General features: G+C 45.3%; 1 long non-coding RNA gene across 1 annotated transcript; it reads right to left on the minus strand.

Annotated features, from left to right (window-relative positions):
* Window positions 1-2,600: 2,600 nt before the first annotated feature.
* LOC121833699 lies at window positions 2,601-12,108 on the minus strand. The gene is made up of 3 exons (XR_006076788.1): window positions 12,057-12,108; window positions 3,058-3,150; window positions 2,601-2,715 (listed from the first exon to the last, which is right to left on the minus strand). It is a non-coding gene; the product is annotated as an uncharacterized LOC121833699 (long non-coding RNA).
* Between the last annotated feature and the right edge of the window lie 915 nt (window positions 12,109-13,023).

The following is a 13,023-nucleotide window of genomic DNA, read 5'->3' on the forward strand; positions in this document are numbered from 1 at the left end:
GTCAGTATTGGACTTTATTTCATACCATAGTATTGCAGCTTGAAATGGTTTTGTTTTTAACTTATGGAACGTGCAATTTAGGTTGTTAAATAGCGAAAATGTTTTGTTTTCATGAGGCATAAGTTGTTCCCCTTTAGTTGCTTATGCCTACTATTGTAAATCCATGAGAGGGTAAACCCGTTACCACCAGGACAGTTCTCAATGGCAGCCATTCAAATGTCTTTTTGCTATGGCCTGGAATATATTTAAGGAAAGGTCATGTTTGGAAATGGTTCTGGAACGTCACATGGAGATGCTTTTTTATTTATATTTCTTTTCGTATTTCGAAAAACACATCTGTGCTTATAGCACCGAGTTTGACTCGGGTTACCAGCTCCAAGATATGCTTATACTGCTACGAAACTCGATTTTTGTTGCTCCTGAGCTGCTCCAAAGCTGCTCCAAAGGGGCATCTTTGCTGCTTTCAGACCTGCCCCAAAAGGCTCAAGCTTGCTTCCACCCCTGGTATTGTGACACTTACGGTGCTGCTCCTTATTTACAAACCCTGGGGCCCCAGCCCTCGAAAATACAACTGATCAGGTCACGATCGGTTGTGCACCTCGCTCAGCACATCGCCGGTTTCTCGCACCTTTCTTCTTTGGTGCATAATAAAATGGGTGAAGATGTTGGACACTCTAAAACGGAGCCGGTTATACTCCGTTTCACCGTGGCTTGGCAAAGAGCGAACGCTACAGCCTCCTTGGGCCAATCAGTGACGGAGGCGAAGCATGTGACAGCCCTTACCAAAAGTGTGTGTGCGTGAGTGCGCGTACGTGCGTGCGCGCGCGCGCGCTTGTGTATGTGTGTGTGTGTGTGTGTGTGTTTGTTTGTGTGTGTGTGTGTCGGGGGGGGGGGGGGGGGGGGGGGCAAGGGCAAGAGCGTAACCCAAGCAGTTGGAGAAGAGGGGAAGGAACTTGCATCCGGACCCTGCGTGTCCCAGACATCACTCTATCCTCCCAGAAACTTACCGCCGAATTCACAAACCTCGCTCCAATTGAGGCGCCCCTCCACTTCCTCAGAAAAGGCGCGAGGGCGGGCACTGGCCAATCGCGACGGCAGATAGGCGCTTTTGACTGCTTATCCATCCTCGCGATTGGCCAGCGCCTGCCCTAGCGCCTTCTTTGAGGAAGTGGAGGGGTTTGTGAATTCGGCGGTGAGCCTACCAGGAGGAATGCTGGCCACTCCGCTCATTTGCATTAGACAGAGCGATAGCAGCACCGAAGCCTCTCCTCATGGCTTGGCTGCTTCAGCTGCTCTAGCCGCTCCAGCCGCCGCCCTCCGGCGAGGCACTGATGGTCATTGATTTTTATAGAATTTTCCCCACGCACTTATTATCAACCTCTGAGTATGTCTACAAACATCTCGTAAAAATAATTGTTTTCTTTTGAGAAAACTAAGTTTCAAGTTTAAGCCTCCGAATCCCTGGCTGCCACTCTCCTGGCAACAACCAGCAGGGGCGCTCGCGACGTCAGTTATTGTAACTGAGAGGAGACTACGCCCCCTCGTCCACGACGATGGGCATTGTAGCGACAGTGAGCGTCTTGGGTTTTGCCAATTGCGTCTGGTTTAGGCTGTTTGCGGCAGGCAATGGAGGGTGGGGGTAATTGGGGATGTACTGTGGGGTGAAATAACACCACAAACAAATGACACAGAGTGACATCTCATCGGTTTTTGACCGTGAAGTGTCTGCAACGGAAGTGGGTCCGTGCTGTTCGAAGCGAATACTAGCTCCTAGCGTTGTCGTCGTGCTAGGAAACAGTTTGCGCCGTGCTACCAAACAAAACCTTCCATGCCATTCTGCTTCTGAATCGGCATCTAGGTCCGTATGTCGGCTGATCGCGAATGCAGCCGCCACGGGCAATCTCCTCGGAGGCGATGCCGGCGGATTAAATGCGAACGGCAATTCGTCTCAAATTTTGTGCTGAAAATCTTATAATATCTGCTGACCATTGCTCAACTCGGACAAGCTCGATGAATCGTAGTCCATTATTTCCCACGGATGATCGCGACAGCCTTTTGACTGCTTCCGACGCTGGATGAAACAGGTCCAAGCTGCCCACGTGCTGATATTTATACAAAATCCCGAGAGATAGCCCACCTTGCATCAAAAGCAAATCGGGTTAAAATATGGTGTGGGCTAACTTTCGGTGTACAATCAAGAACAGTTAAAATACTTATATTTTTAGGTCGTGTCCCTTCCAAGCTTCTTATGGGTGCGAGGGGAAGCAAAGATGACTGTACTTCCCAGTCAGCAACGTTCGCAATTATATCCTGCCATAGCTAGCTAGCCGCATTTACGCCAAGGCCATCATTGATCCAAACACTACTATTACTAGGAGTGGGCTGTTTTTCGGTGTTTAAAAAAATGTAGCAAATCAAGCCAAAAATAGGGGTAGGCTATCTCTCGGGATTTTGCTACATCTGACGTCGCAACAAGATGGCGAACCAATAAATTTGCAGGTTAGTTTCGGTATCGGTGTTATCGCATCTTTACAATTAATAATTATTAAAAGAGTTTTGGGAAAATTTACTTGCTGCTCTAGGCTCAGTTTTTTGCACTCTCAGAAAATATGTTTAGTTGAAAACAGTCAAATCGACACCGGACCTCCCCTTTACGTACGTCAACACTGGCACAGCAGTTTATCCAGTCTGTAGGCTTGTGGCACCCAGGCTCACCTAAAGCCGGTGGACATGAAAACAAAAAAGAAAAACTGAACACAATGTGTCGTGCTGGAACAAAAAAAAATTAAAGAGTTTTATGTTCAAGTTGCAGTTTGTCATGTAAATTTAATGTTGAGGAAGGACTTTGAAAAAAAGGTTCCATGTAGACACCTATATTCCATTTATAATTGGCATGAATGATGAATATAGGTGAATAAGAGATAGCACCATCTCAAAATGCTGTGTGTAAGAATTAATTTTGAAGTCCGATCCTTTTGCGCTGGCGTCGCGCTCTAGTTGGGGGAGCTTGGGAAGTTTCGGGTACACCGCGAATGCAACAAATTCAAAGAAGCTTACCATCGCGAATGTTCTCGAAGGTCCACAGATCGTTTTGAAAGAAAGGGGTGAGCCTTGATTTCCTGGACACTGTTCCTGTCTAGCCTTTTTCCCCTGGAGACGGAAAAAAACAGTCGCCCACAAATGTTATAATGCACGTTGGACCCACCAATTATTCTAACATGCTGGGCAGAGAAACCATGCAAAAATCAAAATCTTATACTTTTTTTTTTTGCTCTCAACTTTTAACGCATTTCAAGCATACAGCATTCCATTGTCACTTAGACATGCTCCATCACTTGTCTGTCTCAGAGTGGAAACATGCAAACTGTAAGGGTGAATTTATGGGTCAGGCTTGCGGGGTGAGAGGATTGGGGGTCTGCAGAGAGATTTGAAGTCATGTACGGATGCGACGTCACAGGGGAAGCATATTGCTCAGATCTATTTTGTTGACCTAATATTTTCCATTTCACTAAAAAAAATGTTCCAAGAAGTGCATGTCCCCGTTTTCCACAAAAACAAGTTGCTTTTGGGAGGCTTAGAGGGGTGCGTCCCCCTTTTAGTCCACCCCTGACGAACGAGCTAAACTGGAGTCATTTATGTCTTAAAAATTATTACTGCAAAAAAAAAAAAAAGTATAGGAATATCCGAGCACCTCACTTAGCTAAGAAACACACAAAAGATAGGAAAAAAAAAACTCTTCGGTGGGTATAAAACTGACAAATAATGACCACATTACCATCACAAGCTCACAAGTGTGGCAGGTTTAAAGATTTAACCTGCCACAACTGTGGCAGGTTAAACGCTGTCCACCATGGATGGATGATAGTGGCTGCACCAGCTGTACATTGGCTAGATGTAATATAACTCTACCAAGAAGATGGCCACCTGTGGCCGCATTTGCGGAGCGGGCAAACGCGATCCAGCAAGTAGACATAGAGATCAGTGGTCGCAGCTATCGCTGTGACTGTAATGTTCATTAACACCTGCTCGAATTTTGTAGTACCCGATGCTCTCTGCACGCGCTCTCCATAAATTACAAATGAATAGTCGATAAAAAATAGCCAGTTTTAAATAGCGCACGCTAAAGCTTTGCGTACGCAAAAAATAGCGTCGTCGCCACTGCGCATGCGCCGAACGCTAACCACGTTTCGCGTTTCTCTAGACAGTTACAGAAGCTACACGTGTCCCGGCCACTTGAATGCCTGCCGACGAGATGTTTAGGTGGTGCCACCTCGCGGGCGCCCTCCTGTGACGGAGCTGGTAGGACGCGAGCAGACGACGCGCTATGTCAAAGCACGGAGTGGCTCTGTTAGTGCGCATCTATGCCGATTAAAAACGGTTTATTCATGAAACGAGCGCGTAGGACGTTTTTGCGAGTGATCTTTCTAACGAAAAACAGCACCTTTTTTTTTTGACCGCAGCGATTCTTGCAGAATACCGGGTATGAAAGGAGGCAACAGTTGTTTATTCACATAGACGAAGCAAAATTATCTAGAGACCGCACAGTCCGTGATTTAAGTTTGCCTAGGGTTATATACAGAGCCGAGCATGTCCTGTATTGAAACAGATGGACGATCGATTGGCAAAATTTATTTGTCTAAATAATTGCATCCAAGGAAGATATTTTAGCAAGACGGTCGCGCGCCTTTAAAAGGATTTTGAATCAAATTCTTACTGCGCCCCTTCAACATACTTCGGGGAGCGACATATTTAAGCGAGGACATATATATATATATATATATATATATATATATTTTTTTTTTTTTTTTTTTTTTTTTTTTTTTTTTTTTTTCGTGTAGTATATTGACTAAAACAAAATGCCAAAATGACCAGACCGATACGCGGGCTTGACGTCACGGAGCTGCGGCGGCGCTGCGATCGCGCCGGAGCCGGGTGGTGTGGGCAGAAGGACGCGCGTTTTGTATGGGCGTCATAGTGTTTCGGCACGCCGCAAAGCTTTGTAGCCGCGGTAATTGCACCGAAACCTGCAACAAAAGTAGCGGAGTAAGTTTCCACAAGTTCCCGGCTGACTCTGAAAGGCGCAGAAGGTGAATAATATCCGTAAATCGAAAATAATGGTCGCCTCGCGCGGACGACCGTTTGTGCGACAAGCACTTCCTTGGAGGCCAAGTGTGGCTTCCATTTCAATCTCCGTCCCGAGGCTTGCTTATGCGCAGGGAAGCCGTCGTCTTCTGATTGAGGCCATCCAGGTTTTGTTCCTACGCGGTGTTCGCGCACAAAGCTCCGGCCAAGCGCTCGTCGGTTGCTCGCTACCAGTGTTGGCGGCAACGCGTTACGTTTTTCTGTAACGTAGTAACCAGGGATGGGCAGTATTTCAAATACAAGTATTTGAAATACGTATTTTAAATACTTTGTGTATTTTCCAGTTGTATTTAATTACAAATTGGGTAATGTATTTGACCTGTGTATTTAAATACTAAAACGTAGGTATTTCAAATACCATTGTAATTAAATACAATTTTGTGGGCGAAAATACATCCCTGAAATTTAGTGTCACTGTCCAGAGGAGGAAGAAAACTACGTTTTGCACCGAATGCAGTGTCTCTCAGTCAAGCACAAGCGTTTAGTGATTTTGTGATTACGGTGCTAGTCCAGGGCAAGAATAGTGACGGAATCGACGTTCACAGGCAGACTGGCTAAATAAACGCCTGTGACAACTTGTGATGCTTTCCAGCCTGATTTCCCTCCACATTTTGCCTGGAACATTCTAAATGCGCGGGTCGTCCAGATTTTTGTAACTGGTGCGAGTTGCAACAATAAAAAAATTCTCTAGCTAGTGCTGCGCGTCTTGGTCGTCTCGGCTCTTTGTTGGTCTATGCCAAAATGTAATCGACAAAAAAAAGCTGCTTGAAGCTCTGAACTTGTGGTCGGTTTGCCTTGCTGCATACCCGACCCGAGGAATAACACGGAGCCAACGGTTTCAACAACAAGAAAATACATTTAATTGGACATGGACAAGACGATTAACATTGCAACCGGCGCTGCCGCAGTCCATGCAGCGACTCTGCGTGCGCCGCCTCTGATCTGCCTTATCAGGGCGGCGCATCCGATGTGCGCGTGGCTGGCGTGACGTCGCCGCCACGCGGGAAAAGTTCGGCTTGAGCCTCGCAGTCGGGCAACTTGGCTTGGGAGCCGCCAGGGTGCCCACAAACTTTTTCCACCTATTACGCCCAAGTTGATTAAATTTTTTTGTGATTATATTTCTATTACGTTACTAGAGCCTCGCACACTAACTCCCGAGTGTGCGATCCAAAATTAAAATGAGATACCCAGAAACCCGTTGCAGGTGCCCTGAAGTCGCTGACGCAAATTTTGAGGAATGTATTTGGAGGAGATCAAATACATTCGGTTGTATTTGTATCTTGTATTTAAATGCTTTTTCGGAAATGTAATTAGATTTGTAATTAAATACTTTTTGACGAAGTATTTTGTATTTGTATTTCGATACATATTTGCATGTATTTTGCCCATCCCTGGTAGTAACGTACTCATTACGTTTTCAAGACAGTATCGGGGGACGTACTTACGAAACTTATTTCCAATAACGCGTAGCGTAGTTACGTTACTCGTTACATATTATTTCCATAACCTGAAAAAAGGTTGTTTTTTTTTTTTTTTTTTTGTTTGTGCTTTCCTACTTTGTTTTCCCTTACGTCCAGACGCAGGCCACGCTACGAGCCGATGGGACCAATCAGACAGCGTGAAAAGGGCACCATCAAGGTGTTTATCATGTTTGTGTGCTTGTTCTATCATCACTGAACCAATTAGAAACAAGAAAGGCCCAGTGGCGCTCTTTTGACGCTGCTTGATTGGTCCCATTACCTGGTAGCTTCGGCTGCGCAAATACCGCTTAAAACGGATCCCTGACGTTAATGACCTAAAAAACACGTGTTCGTTTTTCACCCCACGCAATAGAAGTCCCAGAAAAAAATGAAAGACGAGCAGCGTTCACCCCCTCAACTCGCAGCCAGAACAAGCGGCCACGTGATCAGGAGCTGATCATATGCCGCCAATGTTGATCATAGCCACGCGCTGGGGTTGACAAAGCACAGGACACGCGCTGAGTTCCAGACATTGTTATGGTTCGGCTGTTGCCGTCGTTGCAGCGATTGGACACGGGCCCCCTACCCGAATGCTTATCGAGCTAGTAATTATCACGAGCTCAAATCGAGTGGCAACGCAATGCTCGGGTTCAATCTATGAACCGCATTCAAATATCGTCATTGGGGTGTACTCCGATCCCCACGTTACGTCATCAAAGTTTGCAAAGGAGAGATTGAATGAAAATGTGCGCTTTTGTCCTTGAAATTACACCGCAACAAAGGAGTTTTTTGGCCAGTGGCGTAGCGTGCGAGTATCCTTCAGTCCCACTAGTGCCAGTAAGCTCGTGTAAAGTGAAAAACATTCCAATTGAATATCATTGCGCCGCTCCTTTCAGCTGAAGTCATTAATTATTGCACTACATTCCATCTATACCTTCAAAATTTTGCTTGTCTTTTACCCTTGCAAAAAGTCCCACTTCATAAAAACACCAACGCCCACGCCCTTTATCCCAGTGTCGAAAAGCGCTGCCGTACAAAACAAAACAACAGCAACACTGTTACCGTCAATTTATAAATAAAAAGTAACGCGAGAGTAACGTTTGTTACTTTTTATCTGTAACGGGTTCCTTTTATTTTGAGGCAACGTAGGATAGTAACGTGTTCCTTTTATTTGCAAGTAACGATCGAAAGAAAATTTCAAACGCTCAAGTTGCGAACAAAATTGAGCAAATCAGCGATTTAGAAGGGGAGAAGCTAAAAAAAAAAATGCACTCTGCACGCACGCGTAGAAAAAAAATCTTTTCATCCCAAAGCATACAAACTCTGCATGCATGCAAAAAAAAAAAGAAAAAAAAGAAATCTTTACAGCGCCGTGTTACAAGGCGGAACTGACGAGATGAGAAAGAAAGAGAAGCTCTTTGCCTTACATCGAATTCACCGCGGAAGTTCGATGTAAATGGTTTTTGCTATATCGAGCTACTTGCTATATCGAACTCATCGCAGCGTTTCCTGCTGTTCGTTATATACGGGTTTGACTGTATATATAGATCACACAAAATGCCAATGTCCAACCACTGACATTTTTTTTTTTCTCTGTTGTTCCAAAATCCTCACTCGCGACACGTTTAAACTAAATTAATACCAGGTTTTCTTCTCCGCCAGCTTTGCATTATAGTCAATTTACCTCGTTTCTCATACTGGCTAATGCATGTTAGGAACATCGGTTGTTTTGATAGGGGTGGGCATCTAAGAATTCTAACTTATTAGCTAATACCATGGAGGCGACACGTACTGAATACATTAGCGATGTAAGCTAGAGTGTGGCAGATTTAGAAACATACTTTTTTTTATTATAAGCTCGACCACTGATTCCAACTAAGTATTCTTAATTCTAAAGTTAGATTGAACGGAAATGTATTACCAGATGCGCCACTCGCTAACAGTAATTCTGTCAAATGGCAATGACATTTTAAAATCCCTCCTCGAGGTCATACTTGAAAAAAACTAATATTTCAAATTTTTCGGTTAATATCGGTTAAAACCGGTTACCGGTAAATCATTTACGGTTACGGTTACGGTCTTTATAAATTCCAAATAACGGTTTCGTTCCGGTTACGGTTATTGGAAAAATTTCGTTCCTTAAGGGTTTTCGGTTTCGGTTACGGTTTGAGTCCCTGGTGCACACATGATTTTTTTCAAGCGTTATATCCATCACAGACTCAATTACACACCTCTGAGCTATCTCCGAGTGAATGCTGTCAGCTGCCAACAGAGGCTTTGCTTATTCCTTGCCGTACCTCCAGCAACGGCCCTTTTCCGTGTGCAACAGGGGGTCTAAGTACTGAATTTTGCCCTGAATGGTAATTTCCTCCGTGAACGTCAAATCCTGGCGTTTGTCTACTATAAACTTCTTAACCGTCTCTACGAACCCTCCCTCAAAACGCACAAATCAAAATGTCGCCAGCGACGGACAAAGACAAATCCACTCGGCAAGGACCGCACAACCGTGTCAACGTGAACATACATCTCGTTTAAAAAAAATCTCGGCCAACACTGGAGCAATTTACGACCAGGTACACACTCCCTCTTTTTTAATAAAAAAAAGAACCCCCAAAGTCTACAACAGTGGACTCTAAATAAAACTCCAAAATGCTAAAAAAAAAAAAAAAAAAAAAAAAAAAAAAAAAAAAAAAAAACTACAATAATTTTTAGAGGCAGACGGGAACTTCACTAGGTTATCATCACACCACCTCCTGACCCTTATTGACTGTTCCGACTTATCCGTGGAGTATTATAAGTCCTTGATGTCTAACGTTGTCATAGCACACTTTCTCCATGATGCGGATTCAATATTTCAATCAATTGCGCAGAGTTTTTGAGAGACAATGGACTGTTGAGCCCCACTCCTGTCAGGCATTTCTGGATAAAAACCGACAACACTTTCTGCCAAGCTCCATTTTTGTTTACAACCACTCTAACAATTACACCAGAATGTAATTGTTAGAGTTGTGCTCAAGGTGTTAGGGAGGTTTAATCCGGCTTCTGTGGAAAAACCGGTTGTGAAGAACGTTGTGTGTGTGCCTTACTACCATGGGACCTCTCGTAACTTTATATCACTGGAAAAGAGGTTCGGTGTAAATTTAGTTTTCAAAGCTGAGCACAAATTAGAAAGGTTATCCCCCTTTTCGGGTGGTCCTCGGGGGTGCCAGAAAAAAATATAGAAACCCACATTCCGTTGCGGTGTGGTTTGTCCTTTTTGGGCAAACTGGTCGCTGTTTCAATGAAAGGCTCTTAGAACATAAAAGGACAATAGAAGGTAAGGCTCAGAACTCGGAAATGGCTAAACATGTTGTAGACTGTAGTGACTGTCAGCCTGAGTGTGTGTGTTGGGGGGGGGGGGGGGGGGGGGGGGGGGATACTAGGTTTTGCACAAAGAGAAAGAAAATGGTAGGAGAGTTCTGAGGGAGACCATGCGTTCTGGCCTCTGGCAATGGACGATATGCGAACGAGCGATTCGGAGCAGAAATAATGCAAATTTCACGTGACACAACGTCACCAGAAGTGACGTCACAAATAGGACGTCCCGTAATAACGCCACTTTTGTCTTGCTTGTTTTTGTTGATTTTTTATGTATGTTTGTCGCAAAAAAAAGATTGTCATTTTTACTTCGCTGACGTCAAATAGCTGCCAGTTTTCACAGCCAATAAACGCTTGCTGTAATCCTTAGTACAATTTGTTTTTAAAGCACGTTTTTGGCGTTACCGACTGGGTTTTTCGGCCGCCTTTGTTCGATATCGTGTCGACCAGACTATGTCGTATTTCTGTAGTTACTAGGAACGGCAAGCACAGGTCGTTGTGTCCATTACTCGGATATCGTTACCGAATTGAGTGTCGTCGATTTGAATCGTGTCTTGCAAACCGTCGTCGTTGTCGTCGCCTCTAGGAACAAAAAGTGAATGGTTTGCGTTTTCCTGTGATCGTTCCAGGCATCCGAGCTGTTTCTTCGTTTTCAAAATTCATTTGGCGCCGCTGCCATATCGTTCGAGCCCGCGCTCAGGAATAAAACACGCATCGCAGAAAGCTGAAAGCCCGCCAGAAAAACCTACCGACTGATTTGCGGGCCAAGCCTAATTCAACAAAAACATTTGATCCGACGGAATAATGTGTTTGATCTTACATTCCATGTCAACAAAGAACTGCGCTGTATTCGTCCCTACATGTTTTATTCTTCCGTGTTTTTCGAATCTTCACCAACCCGCGTCCGGTCGAATTACCCGATCACAACGGTTGGTCGTGCTCCGACGGTGGCAGCCAGTTCATCGAACGACGTTTGTTCCCCTTCTCCAGGGAGTATTTTCGTCATTGACAGATCGTTTCATCGACACGCGATGTTTCGTTTCATTGACAGATTGTTTCATCGAAAAATCGTTTCATCGACAGCTCAGATTAGCCTTTTTCTGTGATAAGCTATAGCTGCATGAGACACGCCGCTAAGCGGCGTGTCTGATTATTGTACATTACTGTTCTCTCATTATTGTTGCATTATTCTTGACACACCGCTTAGCGGTGTGTCAGGAATAATGTTAAAGGAAAATTAACATTTTTGTAATGAGCCGCCGCATACAGTCGCCGCGAAGCAGCGTGGATGCAGGCGGAAGAGGGAAGAAGGGGGGGGGGGGGGGAGGAGGAGGAAGGAAGGGGAAGGGAAGGGGGAAGGTTCACGCGCACCTCAGTGATGCACGCGTAACGAAATATCCCCACAGCGTGGAATTCGCGTGACGAGTGTCGATGAAACGACTGTCGACGAAACCTGGGTCCATGAAAAGTTATGTCCACGAAATGTAATTCCAGGAAACGAGTTTCGACGAAATGATGGGGACCCATGTGAACTTACGAAATATCACGTTGAAGTCAACGGGACCTGTGAGGCCACCAGTTCACGGAGAAAGCATGACACGCGACATTCGAGACACGAATGTTTCGGTGACTTATGCGTAACGTAACTTAACGCAAGAAAATGGGGCGGTGTGAAAGAGCCTTCAAGGCTCGTTCACACAGACCCGCTTTCTTACGTTACGAAAAGTCACCGTGAAATCTGTGGTTCGTATTAAGCGTGGCTACCAATTCAAGGAGATAGCCTGGCACGCGACTTTCGAGAATCGAATGTTTCGGTGACTTAGACGTAACCTAAGAAAACGGTGCTGTGTGAAAAGTTGAACCGAGCTCAACTCCTTACGTTACGTTACGACGAGCCTTGTGTCCTTGGCTGCCACGCTAACTCGCCGTCCTAGCTCGTCGTCACCGTAACATTTGTGTCTCGAATGTCGCGTGCCAGGCTATCTCCTTGAATTGGTAGCCACGCTTAATACGAAGCACAGATTCCCCGGTGACTTTTTCTAACGTAACGGAAGAAAACGGGTCTGTGTGAACGAGCCTTTAGAGTCATATACATACTCAACGTGCGCCAGTGCTAACGCTGATTCCTTTCCTCGCACGTATCCGGTACGCCGACACTGCAAATAGACAAAACGTGCTATAATGATGGCATGCAGTTAGGCAGTAAAAATAAGTATCAAACGACACTTCACGAAGCTAGGCAAAAAAAAAAAAAAAGAAAAAGCGCGGTAAAACGCGACGAAAAACACGGTTACAACGCCAAATACTTTACTAAAGTATATTTGACAACGCTTTCGCCAGGGCACGGAGGGGAGAGAGGTACGGCGATTTGAAGCCACCGCGTCACGTGATTCCAAGATGGCAGCGGCCAAGCGACGGATGGCGAAAAGGTCTATAGGTGACATTCACTTGACGTCACTCGCTAGGGTCGCCATCTTTGAGGTCTCTTTTTATGCGTCTGGCCGGACCTTTCAGCGTGGTTTAGCAGCATTTTACAACTTTAAAGGGTCTTTTTGACCGAAACTATGGGTTATTCCTATACTTTGGTGCTTTCGAAGCGCCGTAGGAATATTTTGTGTGCGTTTTTGTCGCTATCGGACTTGTCCACCGCGGCCGCGCTGCTCCATCAGCTCAATGCAGCGCTCCGTGTCGCGCGCCGTACCCACGGCGGTAGCTCTTTTGCAAGAACTGTGATTTTTGTACTTTGGTGCTTTTATAGCATGGTGTAATTTCTCTTTGTTTTGTTTTGCTAGTTTCTTTGTTATTGTTTTTTCTCTAGCGGATTTTCTGCACTATGGCCGTCTAACCGTGTTTCTCCGTCGCCTCCGTGTCGTACGTCGTGCCTTCGGTGTTCGTTCCTGTGCAGAACATACCGTGCGGCTCAACGAGTGCGCGACTAATGAAAAATGCGTCGCATTTTTCATTAGCCCAAACGATTTAAAAACCGCATGTAAGCGATCTGGCGAGCGACGAGACAAGCGACGGCGACCCGCTTCGCTGTCGCTCGGTCACTCGCGCGACGAGG

This window comes from Ixodes scapularis, unplaced genomic scaffold (genome assembly GCF_016920785.2).
Source record: "Ixodes scapularis isolate PalLabHiFi unplaced genomic scaffold, ASM1692078v2 PGA_scaffold9__187_contigs__length_104089568, whole genome shotgun sequence".
Lineage (NCBI taxonomy): Eukaryota > Metazoa > Arthropoda > Arachnida > Ixodida > Ixodidae > Ixodes > Ixodes scapularis.